At 36.5% G+C, this 17,277-nt stretch overlaps 1 protein-coding gene across 3 annotated transcripts in view; it reads left to right on the forward strand.

Moving 5' to 3' along the window:
* The window catches only part of LOC306850389 (SAM and SH3 domain-containing protein 1-like), a 95,703-nt gene that overhangs the window by 44,313 nt on the left and 34,113 nt on the right, over nt 1-17,277 (forward strand). The window lies entirely within an intron of this gene.

Here is a 17,277-nt window from a genome sequence, read left to right on the forward strand (position 1 = left end):
TCTGTTGGCTGTGGAGTCAAGACATTTACAAATATGATTAAAAGATGAATATGAGACAAAACTACAGAATGTCACATTTTATTATTGGGTGACTCAACATAGATGTTTTACCAGCTAAGAAGTTCAGCACTTTTAGAGTTTCATCCCTCTATTTGATGTGAGCATAAGTATTGGATCAGTTGCCTCACAGGTCTTTCTAAATGATCAGCTGTGTTCTGTTGCATTAATTCTTCAGATATTAAAAGCAGGGAATGTGTCGTATCAGTTATATCCATTACTTCTGCATTCTGAATCCTGCAATCGATGATGACACACACAAACCAGGATGAAGATGAGGGAGCTGACTTTGAGAGAAAAGCAAGCAATTTGGATGCTAAAAGAAAAGAGGAAGTCAATTAGAGCTCTAGCAAAAACAAAGGGCATGGAGAAATCAAGAGTTTGGAAACCACCAGCGACACCAGCAACCAACAACGACCTGATCGGCTGAGAAAACAACAGTAGTTGATGACAGACAAATCATAAAAGCTGTGAAAATGAACCCTAAAAGACGTGTCTGTAAAATCACCAACAACTTCCAGAAAGCTGGGGTGATGCTCTGACAATCTACTGTCCTCAGGAGACTTTGACACAGAATTACAGATGCTACACAGCAAGATGCAAACCTCTGACCAGCTCCAAAAATAGAAAGGCAAGATTAGAGATTGTATAAAAGCACAAAGGTGAGCCAGAAGAGTTTTGGAACTGTGTTTATGGACCGATGAGACAAAGATGAACCTTTATCTAAGTGATGGGAAAGCAAAAATGTGGAGAAAAAAGGGAACTGCAAATGATCCCAAGCATACAGCCTCATCTGTAAAGCATGGTGGAGGTGGTGTCATTCAGTAGCAGAATGAATTTGGAAGGGTACAAAACCATCTTGCCTACCAATATTCAAGAAAATGCCACCAGATTCATTGGGAAGTGCTTCATATTGCATCAGGACAATGACCCAAAACACCCTGCCAGTTCAGTCAAGGAATTTATAAGGGCAAAGAAATGGAAAGTCTTAGATTGCCCAAATCAATCTCCAGATTTAAATCTGATTGAACATGAATTTCACAGCTGGAGAGGAGAGTAAAGGCAGAAACTCCCCAAAACAAGCAACAATTGGAATCGGCTGCATTAAAGGCTGGGAAAAGTATTTCAAAGGATGAGAGCAAGAGTCTGGTGATGTCTATGGGTCACAGACTCACTGCTGTGATTGTGTGCACGGGATCTGCAACTAAATAATAGCTTTTAATCTTTTATATCTGCCTTATGTTCAACTGTCCCAATACTTATGCTCACATCAATGAGTGGGATGAAACTCTAAAAGTGCTGTTCTTTTTATTTGGTAAAACATGTATGTGTTGAAACGGCTAATAATAAAATGTGATATTCTGTAGTTTTGTCTCATATTCATCTTTTAATCATATTTGCAAATGTCTTGACTCCACAGCCAACAGAGCAATTTTGTATTTACTGTTCCAATACTTATGCACAGTAGTCAAAATTTGAAGTGGATCAAAAAAGTTATTCAAAGTTGTCCTAAGACAAGAACACATTTTGGTTGTAACTTTGATGAAAGGTTTTGATCCACTTCAAATGTTGTTGACTAGTGTATATTTTATTTAAATGTGTATATATATATAAAACCAAAATGTGTTCTTGTCTTAGGACAACTTTGAATAACTTTTTTGATCCACTTCAAATTTTGACTACTGTATATATATCTGTGTGTGTGTGTGTGTGTGTGTGTGTGTGTGTGTGTGTGTGTGTGTATTCTATTTAGTTTTTTTTTTTTTTTTTTTTTCCAGTTTTAGTCATTTTAGTACTTTTAGTACTTGAACTTCATCTAAATTTTATTTCTGTTAGTTGCTAAGGAAATATTTCTAATTTTCTTTTATTTAGGTTTTGTTTGAGCTTAGTATGAATTAAGGTTTAGAAATGTTATTTCTGTTTAGCTTTTTAATTGGAGTTAAAGTTTCAGTTAGTTGCCAAAGCAACATTTCACATGGGTTTGGAACAACATGGTTGAGTTAATGATGGCAGAGCTGTCTTTTTTGGGTGAATTATCCCTTTAAAACAAACCTAATTTGCCTAAGACTACTCTTCTGTCCGCACTGTTGAGATGACAAATCTACCGTGAAAACAATGACATCTGTCTGTCTCTAATAATGAATGTGCTGTTGTGGTTATTATTTTAAACAGGTTACAAGACAAGGCTTATTTCAGTCATTGTATATCTGTTGCAACAGTTCTCCGACAATGACAGCAAATTTTTCCTTTTTCTTTTTGGATTTTTGGCCTGATGCATCATGGGAACTCATTTGCTCAGTCGCAAACCTATGCTGGTGTGCTTACGGGCCTGATCGCAAGCCACTGTGGCCAGGACCGAACATGCAGGTAGATGTGAACGTGCAGCACTGCAGTGACATCTGCGTTTACCCAGCATGCCCACAGCTCACCTTTGTACCTTTGGGTTGAGGGGTGACCTTCCCGCCGGCGCGTAGCTTAATGAGACTAGATGAGTGAGTTTTTTCAGCAGCACATATGGCATAATGAGGCTGAATCAGGCCGAACAGAGATGCCGGCGGTGGTGTGTGACTCACCTGTGAGAGTTAATTCAGGCTCGCTGTCAGCTGACCTTTCTCTAATGCTGCGTCGTGCATTGTGAATTCAGTTATATTAAAACAGATTTATAGACTGTTTGACATTGATCAAGAGTAAAATCACATGTCAGAGCTAGAGTGTTGTTTGTGGGTTTGTGAGTGGTTGCCAGGGTTGTTACTAGGGTTGCAAAGTCAAATAAGACCAATATTGTAAAAAATTTCACACACACACACACACAAACACACACACACACACACACATATATATATATATATATATATATATATATATATATATATATATATATATATATATATATATATATATATATATATATATATATATATAAAAAATCTTTAAGATTTTAATTTAATCTTTAATTTAAAAAAACAAACGTGTATATAAAAACTTTTTTTTTTTTTTTTTTTTTAAGACTGTTGTCCCCTCCTCCAGTCAACCTGGCCTGATTCTACAGTATGCAGATAATGCCATTGATTGTTAAATGGAGATCTGTCTGCTCATCCATGCAGAAAATCTGGATTAGTCCTTTAGTCCACAGATTTTGAATTACAGTAGAATGTATTTGTAATATTAATGCCAGTTTTACTGGCAAAAGCCATTCATGTGCTGTTGAGCTACAAAACTGAAATCACTGTCACAGGATCAATGAACAATATATCTGAAAAGATATTAAAAAAATATATACAATTCTGAACAATATATCTGAAAAGGGTTGTTTTTACTGGTTTGTGGACCTTGACTATTAAGTACCATATAAGACTACAGGTTAAAAGATAACTACATAAGTAAATTTTGTTTTGTACGCATGTGATTTCTTGGAAAACAAAGCTGAGAAAAGCTGCTTTTGTATGCAGGAGGCAGTTAAAGTGTAGATTATTTTGTATTTTGGGTCCTGTGTGATGAACGAGATGTGTGTATATATTACGTTTTGATTTGGGGAGTGTTTGTACATCTGCTGGCACCATTATCTTTCTGGCCCATTTTCACCAGATGAATATTCATGATGTTCTCTCACTCCTCATCTGAATAGAGTTCATTTGTCCAGTAAATCAGCTGCACGACATTATAATATCTACAAGTTGAATGTGAATATTTTTGCATGTCTGACAAGGCCTTTTTTAGTAACTCCTGTGCCATTTTGGTAAAAATTGCAGTTTATTTGTGTTGAACAGAACGTGGAGGCTTCAAAATTTAGACATTTTGTTGAAGATTTGTTACATACGCTTTGGTAGGTGCTGCAGCAATGGTTTATACGGAGTGAATTTGCTAATTTAGGGGCAATGATGATGACAATAATTATCGGTATTCTTAATCAATACTATAAGAATTTATTATATATATTCATCAGCAAATCAGCCATGCTGAAAAATGCCTAGTCATATGCTCTTGACTTATGCTTTGACTGTTGCCTTTTCTTTAGGTGTTCTGACACATTTTTGTTGGTAATTAGGATTGAATGACTTCCAAACATAAAGTCTGACCTGGACGTTCATGTAATAATACAGTATATGGTGGGACTCATCTGTACGGTTTGTTTTTGTTACAACGGTATCCTTTAATCCGGTCTCAGTTTTCAGCTCCCACTGAGAATAATTGGTTTGTTTTGAGTTTAGTCACACGTCTGTTGTCTGGAAGGACTCTGTGGATGCGCAGAGGTCTTACAGGTCTCCGATCTCTCCAATTTACCCTTATGAGTGTGAGTGCAAAACACCCTCTATCTAATCCAGCCTCCCGCTGCGCTCCGTCCTCGTTTGTTTGTAACCAATTACAGCCTGAGAGAGAGGGAAAACAAACATGCATCAGCTTGGGCGAGTCCCGTGCACCCATGCTAAAATTACCCATGAGGCCCTGAAATGAAAAGCAGCTGATGTCTGCAGGATGCCAGATCTCTTCTGCTTCTGCATCTGCAGTGTAGCACAATCATGATGGCCTGTGAAGACGCTGTGAACATTAGATCATGGTTGTTCGTGATTCAGTTTTCTACTCCACTTCCTCACCTCCTCTAAGACTCGCTGAAGGCTATTATGATAATGCTTTCTGAATATATAGTGCATGTTCGTGCGGATAGATTCTGTGTGCCGCGTGCTGCACCAGAGATCATTTATGATGTCAGTTGAAAAAAATAAAAATAAATACTGTATTTATATTAGATTCGCTCGGTGCATCGGCAAAATAAGTTAATGATGCATCGGTTTAAAAAGTGTGCATCGGATGCAAGTTGGCATTTGTATCGCGACGCATCGTCTCTAACATATTTGCATTGGTAATAACCGATTTATTTATATATAATTACTAGTGGATGCGCTACATTTTTATTGTTTAGAAAGTGACCAATATTTTATATGTAGATTGATTTTCTCCTCTCGAAACTGTTTCTCAAGCACGTTATCTCATCACCGCTGCGCGTGAATATGATGAATCACAACAGCATGGAGACCTGAGGAAAAGTGGGGATTAAAGTCCAAAACCTGACTTGAAATAACCTAACAAATGAATCGAGGCTAAAGTGGTTATAAACAACAATGTAAATTCACACACTCTAACTAATTTGTGCATGCTTTTTCTTAAGCAGCCCTTAATGTCGATCATGGATCAAATCGATCCACCATGGCTAACAGCGAATATATTTGTGCTGTTTATTGCATTTGAGACAATGCATTGTTTTCCTCCGTGCATAACTGACATGTCACGAGTATATTTTTTCATCTGTAAATGTCAGAAAGTCATGCAAATATTAAATATATCCATTTTGCCTTTAGGAGTGGGCCTACGCGAGTGGACGAGCGCTGCTGCGCGTACGCACGCTAACCAGACGGAGAGCAATAATTCTGAGTCAAATATGCATTTTATATTAGCAGTTATTGTAAAGGGACTATTGTAATGGGTAAATAAAATGTAAGCTAATACAGTCCTAATTACTAAGCTCAGATGAGTTAATGTGTGTTAAAATGTAGTTTTAATTTAGTGATTTTAACTTTTAATCTGGAGATTGTTAATACTTTAAAGAGCAATGTTAGATTGTAATGTTCTAATGCTATCTGTTCTAACTAAGTTACAGCTGTTATAAAACCAGAGAGAAAGCCTGCATGGCTATATGATAGAGAGTCAGTGGTAATATCATTGCATTCCTATTGGTCAGTGTTAGAGCTCAACTTAACCTGACAGTTAGCCTGCCCTGAACCAGGTTACCTTTCCAGCATAAGTAGCCACAGCGACTGAGGTTGATCTTTGTAAAATTTGCTTTATGGAACCAAATCATTTGACAGTGAGTCAAACTAACTGAAATAAGCCTGGCCTATTTGGTAAACTTGTTTTATGAAACAGGCCTCGAGGCATTAGAAGTCAGAAGACACAAGTTAATTTATGATTTGCTGTCTGTCTGAACCAAAGACATAAAAGCGATCATATTTCATCAAATTGCATCGAAGTGCATTGTGTTGAATCGAATCGAAATCGAATCGCACTGCATCGTAATAGGGGTGAATCGTATTGCATCGCATCGCTAGCTGCTTCATATGTATCTTCAATGTATCGTATCGTTGGTATCGGCCTCAGTTATGGAGATGCACATGTGGCTGAAATGGTGTCAGTATTGACCAGATTTAAGGTATATACAACCATAGAGATAGTTTATATGATGTTTTTTTGAAGTTGGCATTATAAAGTTGTCCATTCAAATATGCCTTTAATGTATAAAAAGACACTGTCAAGTCGTTGCAAAGAATAAAGACAGTCATATTGGTTTGACATGAGATGAGTGAATGAAAAAAGCATAAAAATGGAAATGCCTGTAAGTTTCAGTATATCTCAGCATGTGCTTTAGAGCAAGAAGCTGGAACACTGTATCAGATGTGCTGTTTATAACCGCACTCTTACACCTCCATCTCTCGCCTCCATTCACTGCTCCTCTCTGTGACTGTGATCAGGAGGTGTTCATGTGAGCGACTGACAGGTGCTCATCTTCGGCTTCTGTTCTCTATTCAAGGGACAGTAATGGAGACTTCAGCCCTCCATCCTCATCCATCATTTATAGAGTGCGAGTATTCCTGAGTATGCAGTATGTGCATAAACTTAATTGAAGTCTCATTTAAAGTCAAAAATGGGCAAGTTAGCCTCCCATTTTATATATGTATATGTATGTGTGTGTGTGTGTGTGTAAAATTATTTTATTTTTCTAACTAAAAATCATAAACATTAAAATGAAACATGGAAAATGGTTGCTGTTTTTTTTTTTTCAAATGCACAAGCGATTCAGAATTTTTTTTTTTGCATTTTTGCATCTTTTTGTAATAAATTTGACAATTACGAAGACATCGGTAATAATACACTGAATACAATGTGAAAATTTGAATTACAGTAGAAAACTGAGAGTATTTCTTGAATTAAACACATTTTTTTAAGTAAAAAAATTAGTGTTTTCTTGTCAAACTCTCTGCGGTTCATTGGGTTAAAAATTGTACTTTTTTTGTTGTTTTTTAAGTGGACTTGCTTTGCAAAGAAAAACTAGAAATTGAATCTGTTCTTTGCATATGTTTGCGCAAGGTTTGATGTCAAATATTGATGTTTAGCTGAATAACAGCTTTTTAATAACACAATTTAATGGCTCAGAAATGTGACGGTAACTACATCGCCCCCTTCAGGTTAGACTTACTGGAACACATGGTCCAAGCATTTACATTTACATTTACATTTATTCATTTAGCTGACGCTTTTATCCAAAGCGACTTACAATTGCTGTATATGTCAGAGGTCACACGCCTCTGGAGCAACTAGGGGTTAAGTGTCTTGCTCAGGGACACATTGGTGTCTCACAGTGGATTCGAACCCGGGTCTCTCACACCAAAGGCATGTGTCTTATCCACTGCGCCATCACCACCCACGTGCATTTACATGTATTTACTTGCATAGAGTATGTTTTGGCGCTAGTTATTTCAGGCTGGCATCTGTCACCCTCCTCAGACACTCAGTTATCAGGTTATATATTTAGCTCAGCTGTTAATTGTTAGTTGTCGATACAGTAAATAGAGCTGTTTATCCAGCCAGCACACAGCGGTGTGTGAGTGCTAAAGGCTCCATGGAGCCCCTCTCGGGGCCTTAAACAAACCCTGGAGTGAGTGATTGGTGGGGCTGCTGGTTGCTGGTGAACCACATACATTTCACTGATACGGCTTACGCTTCGTCCCTAGAGGTGAAACAACCTCGGAGCCCTGCGACATGAAATTGCAGCCCTGCTAGAAGAGGAGAGAGGTCGTGACGGGGGCTACAGCGCTTATGGAAAAGGAGGAGTCACGGGATATGCTTAATAAAATGATATTTTGTTATTTTAGCAAACAGAACAGGCTGCGCTTACTGTTATTTGTGAAAATATAAGACACTTTATATTTGGACAGATATTTTCATATTTTGAACCAGAAAGACTGAAATAGTATTTTCTTGTAAAACATATATCAATAATCTTTGTTTACAACTTCAAATGATCTCTTTTTTTGTGTGGTTCCATTTGATTTAACATTTTAATTTATAAATTGCTAGTAAATTTCACAAATAAACACAAAGAGATGGCAAGTGAACCATTGAATTAAACATGACATTTTGGCAAAGAATCACTAAAATAGTATTTTCTTGTAAAACATAATAATCTTATAAAAATACAGTTTCAAATAATGTTTTTTTTAGATTATGGTTGCATTTTAATTTCATTTGAAACTCAGAAATGCCAATGAAATTTGACAAATAAAAGAAATGACATGTAACACATTGAATTAAACATGACATTTTGAAGTAAAAAGACTAAAGTACTTTTTGTAAAACCTACACTAATAATCTTTGTTTTATTTATAACTTCTAAAAAATGTTTTTACAGTGCGGTTGCATTTACTTTTATAACAATTGACCAATTTCTAAGAAAAGGCAAGTAACACATTGAATTAAATATGAAATTTTCCAGTAGAAAGAGTGAAATAGTATGTTCTTTCAAAACATATTTATATTTACTTCAAAAATTTTCACAAACAGTTGTAAAGAAATGCCACTTAATACTTTGAAGTAAAATTTTAGAAAAACTAATATTTTTAGTAAAATATACTCCAATAATCTTCGAAAAAATCCCTTTTTACAGTGTGATTGCATTTGAGTTTGTCAAATGTGCATGTGACTAAACTCTGTAGAGGCACTGCACTGAGCTCATGCAGAAGGGCCTTATTTTAAGCTTTATTTTATAAGGTCAGTGATTTATATGAACTCTGCTGTCCGGCACAGAGGCTTGAACACACTAACATGATTTACAGTCATTTATTTCCCATGTGGCTCTTTGTCATTTCTGCTGTGGTGTTCAGATATAAAGCAGATTGGATGTTTCTAATGAAACTTTATCTCCATGTGTCCTTAAATGACTGTCTGGTGGTCAATTCTGTTTTGCAGTACCTTTTAAACTCTCTTCGGCTCAAAGGTAATTGTCTTGCTTTGTTCAAAAATCTTTAGAAATGACTATATTGAGACTGATTTGTTTAATTTGATCAAACAGTATTAAATGGTCTGTTGACACAAAGCAACTAACACCATAAAACATCCCATTTTATACAATACAGATTTTTTCAGTAGGAGACCCCTTTAACTTCATTGCCCTCAAAAATATCATAGGGTTTTCTTAGTTATACGTAGTATATTTTGTCTCATTCAGCTTTCTTGCATTGTGGTTTACATGAAAAAGATGCAAGATGACTTATTTTAAGCAAAGTGTGGTGTGTGTTTGAGCGTGTGTGTTGAGTTTGTACGTGAAAGCCGTCATGTGATGGCAGTCGACTGCACTGCGAGGAAAACACGAGCTCAAATGTGTTGAGATGGCAGCATGTCTGGCCCGTTGACATTTAGCCGCTCATCATGTGGATGCATCCTTCCAGAAACACTGATTTGGCATGAAGATCAGTCAAGAAAAGACGAGAGATTTCCAAAACCTCAAATTCTTTACGTTTAGTTTTCCATGACCATTCTCTTTGACACTTAACAGGCTGTTTTTGCTAGTCTAAGTTTAAACAAGTGCAATTTTATATGTATACAAATATGTGAATGACCTCTTTTATGATTGGCTAACCTCTGCGTACTCTGCCAGCATTCAGCAGGGATGGCTGAGGGTGAGCGGTCTTATGTTGAGCTCAAGCTTATGACCACATCACCAAAGGTTTTTTTTTTTTGCAGTTTGTTTATACAGTATAAGGCCCCGTCCACATGAAGACGCGTTTCTCTGTATACACATACATTTTTTACCGTATAGGCGTTTCGTCCACACGAAACCGGCGTTTTCGAAGAGTGAAACCGATCATTTTTGAAACCGGGTCCCAGGGTGGATAAATTTGAAAACGCCGTTTTCATGTTTTCGTGTGGACGGCGAATCCGTATATTTTCTGAAACGATGACGTCATCAGCCCACGTCTCGCCCCTAATCAGACACCGCTACGTCACATAACAGCGACAACAACAATGTCAGACTACGTGCCTGTGTTCATTGCCTCATTAGCTTTATTAAAGCAAAATCTTCTGCTTTGTGTGTTAGTTTATATTCAGCACGCAAGGTTTACGCACATGGTCCAAGTCTTCTTCTCTGTTTTTTTGTGTATCTCTGTGGCAGAATTACAGCGCCACATATTGGTCTGGCATGTGTACTACATCGTTTTCAGTCGTTTCCAGTGATTCCGTGTGGACGCAGATATTTCCTGAGACGACTCCGTGTTTACGGAATTTGAGGCAAAAAAAAAGATCGGATACGGAGAAATCTGGCTTCGTGTGGACGTAGCCTAAATCTGGCAAAAAAAAATATATATATATGCATTGAAAAGCAATGAAAAAGATCTGTAGCGGTTTAAGAATATACAGATATGGATGTGGGATCTTTTAAAGGGACAGTTCACCTAAAATATTGTGCAAAAAATGCATACATCAATAATCTCTGTTTGTTTTCATAAATTCGACAGATTAAAAAAAACGGGTGAAAACGTACCATTGCACTTGTGTTGAAAAGCAGTCAGAGGGGTAAAAAACAAAAACCTTATCTCTTTACAGCACTTCTATTAAACTGCCTGATGCATACTGTATGGATTAATTTTACGAATCCTATATGAACTTTTTGAATCTTTTAAGTTGTGTTTACCTGGACTTTCAGTAGAGGGACAGAAACCTCTCAGGTTTCATTAAAAATATCTTAATTTGTGTTTTGAAGATGAACCAAAGTCTCCCAGTGAGACAAATAATGACAGAAGTTATATTTTTAGGAGAACTGTCCCTTTAACTTGTGGCAGTTTGGTTAATGTGACATCTAGTTAAATAATATTGTCGGGAAGGAAGCCATATGTTGTTGTGGAATCTGATGAATACTGAATGTGGGAAGTGAACCAGCTGAAGCAGAAGATGTTTGTTTTGTGCCCTAGTGTGTGTAAATGTGCCGTTGTATTGCCATCATCTCATTTTCAGTGTCTTTCTCCCACAGTAACAGAAGTGAGATGGCTGTAGGGAAATATAACCCACATAAAACCCTTACTAGCATCGGAGGAATTGTATATAACCACCAGCCCACTTTTAAGCGCTTCTATCACAGCCAAAAAAAAGCACTTAACGGCAGGAGTGTTGACGCAGAAACCCTAAAGAATATTCATATTAACACTCAAGGTCAAATAGCTCCCATGGGCTCCATTAAAAGTGCTGGAGTTGCCCAGAAGCCCGAGCTGAGCTTTATTATTCACAGGGCAGTTAATTCTTTATGGCATTAGCTCTATATGTTGGCAGCGAATAGATGTATTTCAGGGAAATTAATTACACTAATCACGAATCTGCAGCCAGATTGAGAGCATATCAAGAGAGTCTTTGCAGAAGACATAATTATCTGATTGTGCACATGCATAATTACACACAACCCTCGTTATTTTCTATTACTTTGATCTGTACAAAGCATTAAAAGCACAAACATTGTATACAAATCATTATTGTGCAGTCGATTTACAGTTTATCTCTCGTAATGTACATTTCTAAAGCAACCTTGTAAACGGCTCATTTAAATGTTTACAGAGGTTTGATAATTAATTGTCCTGTTTTAATATATATTGTATACATTTGTAATGTTATAAAAGATATCTTCGAATAAAATGCTCAATAATAGCAAAATACATTTTCAAGTAAATGTTATATTTTTAAAAAATCCACAAAAATATAAACTTTAGCACAACTTTTTTCAATATTGATAATAATAATAAATGTTTGTTGAACGGCAAATAAGCATAGAATGGTTTCTGACACTGAAGACTGGAATAATGATGCTGAAAATTCAGCTTTGCATCACAGAAATAAATGACATTTTACAGTATATTCAAATAGAAAACACTTATTTTATATTGCAATAATATTACATTATTTTACAGTTCTTACTGTATTTTTGATCAAATAAATGCAGCCTTGGTGAGCATAAAAGACATCTCTTAAACTTTTTTGAATCTTTGTGACCCCAGACACTAAAAAAAAATAGTACTAAAAAGTAGGAGTAACAGAAGTAAGTGGACAGAAAGAGTCTTTGACTTCTGTCTCTTCTCTTTAAGCAGGTCCCGGTCCTTGTTTCCGGTTGTTTTGCTGTGTTTCTCTGTCCCGCTCCGGCGGTTGCGCTCGGATGGTTTGAGGTTCACCCCAAGAATCTTCTTCTGTGCACTAACTGTGACGTCCTGTCACTATGATGAACGGTCACTGAAAAGCCATCACATCCGATTTGTTTCTCCTCTTACCTTTTGTTTTCCAAAAATCCAGATTTTGTTTTTCAGTGGATTGAGAGCATCCTAGTGGAAACAGTGATAATCACACAGCTGCGGCCTCGCTATACTGTACTTTCTGTGTGCCGTTCGCAAGGTGACAGTCCTTCAGGACACACAGCATGCTCTATTTTCTCTTATGATGTCCAAAATAATTTCCGTTACCATCTTTATTAGATATGCTAACATTTAAGGTCTGTAAGTTCAATATGTGTGTGTGTGTGTGTGTGTTGTGTGTGTGTGTGTGTGTGTGTGTGTGTGTGTCATTTTTACACCATTATTTTTCAGTGTTGTTGACCTCTGAATGAGTTGCTTGCAACGTTTTCTTGTACTTTATATTCTTTTCTGTACGTTTAGCATCTCATTTAGAAAGGGTTATTCTTGAATTGGAAACTTTTTGCTTTCCTTCTTTCTCAATTTGTGGTTCCAAGGCAGAAATCCTGGTGTTTTTGCTTGATGGTGCTTTTGTTTGTTTTGTATCATCCTGTATTTTTGAGGGCACTTGATTTAGTCCACCCACAACACCACTAACTTACCATTAAAGTTCAACTATTTAACCAAGATCAAACAAAGATGAGATTTGTTCTTTTGGTGAGCCCTGGGGTTTGACTGATTCAGCATTCATCTCACACTGCGAGAGCTTTGCTGCGAATCTGGTTTTCTCTACCGAAATGCACATTGAGCATTTTTATTAGAAAATGAGAAATGAAGGGAAACTGGCTGACAAGGATGTTATTAAGCTGCTCTTCAGGAAACAGCCATCAAAAATATCCTCGACTCGCTTCTGAAGCCAGCAGACAGTAAGTCTGAGGCCTCGCGTGTGGTTTCTCTGAGCTGATTTTGTGTGTTTGTGATGATTTGCTAAAGCTGAAAGCTAATATCCCTGCACAGGAGAGCAATATTCTCTCAGTATGAAGGGAAGCATAAATCTCATCAAAGTGAACTATCAACTCACATTAGCTTTTCATCAGCTTCTCTGTTTGACTGGCCAACTCTCCACCTCAGAATACACTGCCTACTTTATAGCTTCAGACTTAAAAAATATAAAATATATGCTAATATAATAAATAGTATTTTCTTGTCAAATATATTGTAAATATATGTGTATATAATATAGTAAAATATAAATGCATATATTAATAATAATAATTGTATTATTATTTATATTTACTATTATATATCCATGTATTGTTTTATTAATAATTTTATATTTTTCTTATAATAAGGATAAAATATTTTTAATATTTAATTGAATAATAATAAGTATTATTAGTAGTAATTGTATATATTTATTATATTATATTTTACTTTTATATGTCACATACTGTATGTATTTTTATATTTGTATGAATTTTTATTTTGTTTCCTTATTATTATAATAATAATAATAATAATAATAATAAATATTTTGATCTTTAATATTGATGTTAATGTATTTCTATTTGTGTAAATCTTTGAGTTATATTATTTATTGGTTTATTATTATTGTTATTATATCATATGCATTTTTTTATATTTGTTAATAATTAATATTTTTCTTCATCTTATTAATCTCATTATTATTATTATTATTAATAATGATAATTATTAAAATTATTACTAATTTAATAATTATATTTTATATAATATGTGATCATTATGTAGTAGTTTTTTATTTTGTAAGCATTAAATAAGCAAAAATAATAAGGAAAATAAAAAAGGGTATTGGAAATGGAAGGAACTGTGAAGTGAGAGAAGAGGAAGATTAGAAGGGGATGGAGCGAGAGGAGAGGAAGTAAACGGACAGAGAGGAAGATGAATGGAGCGCAGCAGGGTAATTGAGATATCAATCTGCCCAGCGGTGCTGCTGCTATTGAAGATGGGATTGGGATACGGAGACACTCATTAAATAAGGAGAGAGCCAGCAGAGCCGCGAAAGAGAAAGAGACATTTATCTGACTGCAGTGTGATTCACATTGGCTTTAATTGGGCTTTGTTTTAAATGTGTGAGTGCATATTACACAGCCTACAACTTAAAGCTGCTTTTATGTTAAATCACCCTAAAACTACACCTTAAGAGTTCGATCATGTCTTTGTTCACGTCTCTGTGATTATATTTGAATCTGTGCTTCTCAGATGACTCTTGACATGATTCAGTGCTGGAATATATTCCTATGGAGATTGTTAGATTGTGTTTAGTTTTCTTTATTTTCAGGGTGTGTGTGCTATTGAATGTTTGGTTTTTTTGTGTCTGTGTGTTTGGAGGATCGCGGCGGGTGAGCTGGGCTCTTGTGTTGATGGAGCTGAATCAGTGCTTATTGATGGGGCAGAAAGCAGTGAAAACCTGAGACTTGGGCAACCAACCTTAAATTGGCCACAAGGGGAGGGAGGGGAAGAGCTGGATGCATCGACTGAAAAATCAATCTATTTCATGATTCATGATGCGTATTGAATGCCAGCAGCACAGCTTTCACTGCTTCATTATTGGATGTGATGCTGCATCTGTCTAGTGTCTAAAGTACATGATGTGTGAAGACAAAAGAAAGCTTAATTGCTTTGTTTAGTTTTTTAATTAATGTCATGTAACGCTAGTCATCCAGAAGACAGAGTATATGTGCAAGAGATTTTTGGTGCTTTTAAAGTCAGAATTTCTTTGTATTATACTATAAGACGTAAACCCAAATGCAAATTTCATGTCACGCTATTACAATTAAAAAAGCTATAGTCATTACAAGTCTAGTCATTATTCTCTTCATATAAATGATTTATATTATATTATTATGTATATAAGTGATTCAAATATAATTTAATATAAATAATTTACAAATTATTTAAATTTAATAATAAAAAAGGGATTGTAGAAATATATTAGTGTAATATATTAATATCATATATTTATATATTTTTGTACATTATAAATATACACACACACACACATGGTGACCCATACTCAGAATTTGTGCTCTGCATTTAACCCATCCAAAGTGCACACACACACAGCAGTGAACACACACACACACACACCGTGAACACACACACACCGTGAACACACACCCGGAGCAGTGGGCAGCCATTTATGCTGCGGCGCCCGGGGAGCAGTTGAGGGTTCGGTGCCTTGCTCAAGGGCACCTCAGTCGTGGTATTGAGGGTGGAGAGAGAGCTGGACATTCACTCCCCCCACCTACAATCCCTGCCGGCCCGAGACTCGAACCTGCAACCTTTGGATTACGAGTCCGACTCTCTAACCATTAAGCCATGACTTCCCACATGTATACATACATACATATACACTAGGGGTGGGAATCTTAAGTCACCTTACGATCCGATCCGATCCGATTCCGATTCCGATTCTGGGAGTCAGGATCCGATTCCAGATTGATTCTTGATCTACTCCCCCCCCCTTATTAATTAATGGAGAATTTTAAAATCCCTACATTTACATATCCTCACATCAGTAATTTTAAAAAATAATTACAAATTAAAAGAAATTATTAAAACAGTTGTGTGTTAAGAATTTTAAACTAATATAACTTTAAAACATACTAGCGAGTGGCAAATAATAAAGGAGCATAGAAACATGTAACAAATAACAAACAAAGAGTGCTTTCAGTATTTAAGATGATCTGAACGTTTTCCATTCAAGAACTGTGAGTGATTTTTCATCTTTACTGTTGTTTTTTTACTATGACCTCATAGACAGAGGGAGATCTATTAAGCTTCATTCACGCACGGATCTCTTTTGAAATGTAATAAGTGATGTGGTTTGTCCTGTCTGTTTAATCCCTTAAGACATAACTGGCTGTGTTTACATTCTGTGTCATAAAACCATTTGAGACGCAAGTACATTAAACCACGGAGTCACGCGCAGCCGCATGCGCGAGCAGTCTACACAAACAAAGCGCGCGTCAGCATCTGAAATTGAAAGCAGCCTTCTGTTAGTGAGGTTCATATTTTAAATATATAAGTCCACTGCATTCCAAACTACATAAATGATGACTTCGTAGAGCATTTGTAAGGAAAATACCGACACACTTCAAGTGTAACATCAAACAAAGCGCGCGTCTCTCAGCGCATCCTGTGCAATGGAGCCTGTGAATGTCGCTGCAATTCGCTTGAACCTTTCCGAACTTTATGAAAGATTATTTTACGGAAGGTTCGAGTGGTGTATGTGTGTGAGGAATTGGAAGAAAGAAGAATACGGGTGTTTCTGGAGCAGACTCAGCGTCATCGCACATCTGGTCACAATGTGCTTAAATATACAAAATATACTATACATTTATATAGCAGTTTAGCAGTCCATTATACACACATTTTTGACTTTGAAATACTATGATTAGCCAATCAAGTTAATATACAGATGCATCTGGAAACCAGCATGTATAGACAGTATAGGACGGTTATGGAAAAATCTACAGGTTGTCAGGAATTCGTGGGTCGGTGATGAATGTGCTGGGATGTGAAGAGGTGGTTATGTGCTGCCAAAAGGACATTGTGTAACCAGTAAAGCTGGTCCCTAGAAGATTTCTAAGTGCAACATCAAGGTGTCAGAGGCAGTGTGCTGGAAAAGACGAGCCCAGAGGAGCATCAGCGGTCAGATGGCGCTGATTCAGAGCTGAGGACAAGAGGACATGCCACCAGAAAGAGAAAGGGCCTCATTCAGATGTCCCAGTTCCTGCTGCGGCAAACAATAATCCTGCATTCAATACTAGATGAGAACGACAAGGGTTCTCTTTTAGGAAGAAACAGAGTGATGTTTTGCAGTTGTAGGTGGAGGTGAAGCTGAAATGAGATTGCAGTCATGTGGAACTGAAATGTTCATGGTGATCTGTCTTTCCTTTTATTTTTCACATCTTTTGGGTCAATC

Source organism: Barbus barbus (genome assembly GCF_936440315.1).
Source record: "Barbus barbus genome assembly, chromosome: 30".
Taxonomy (NCBI): Eukaryota; Metazoa; Chordata; class Actinopteri; order Cypriniformes; family Cyprinidae; genus Barbus; species Barbus barbus.